This window comes from Trachymyrmex septentrionalis, unplaced genomic scaffold, assembly GCF_001594115.1.
Source record: "Trachymyrmex septentrionalis isolate Tsep2-gDNA-1 unplaced genomic scaffold, Tsep1.0 scaffold11, whole genome shotgun sequence".
NCBI classification, from domain to species: domain Eukaryota; kingdom Metazoa; phylum Arthropoda; class Insecta; order Hymenoptera; family Formicidae; genus Trachymyrmex; species Trachymyrmex septentrionalis.
Window position 1 is genome coordinate 3576771 of NW_017304228.1, and position 490 is coordinate 3577260.

Here is a 490-nt window from a genome sequence, read left to right on the forward strand (position 1 = left end):
ATTATAAGGTACGTAAAAATTAAATTTTTTTACTATCTTCCTATATTTTTTATTTTTATTTTTTTCAATAATATTGTTTGTAAATTATTGTTGACATTATGTAAAATATTTTTTAATGTAGTACTTGTAAAATGAGAATAAATTGTGAACTAAATGTGTTAGTAAATTTAATTAAAGACAAAGCGATTATATTTCAGTGAATCCTACAAAAAATATTGCTTATAGGATTCTACGAGAGAAAGAAAGAGAATAGTACAACTACTCTTAAAAATTCAGTATCAGAAACATTTACGGCATTCATGTAGTGTCTAGGATCTTTACACAATAATGTCACTGGGAGACGGAGTTTTTTTATGTGCAGGATATTTTCTTCGTTTCATTTTTCTTCTTTTTAAACAAAATCATATGAATCATGTGATAAAATATCGATGTAGAAAACTTTCTCTGGAAAAATCTTTTAATCCTGCATTGTTGAATATATATATATATA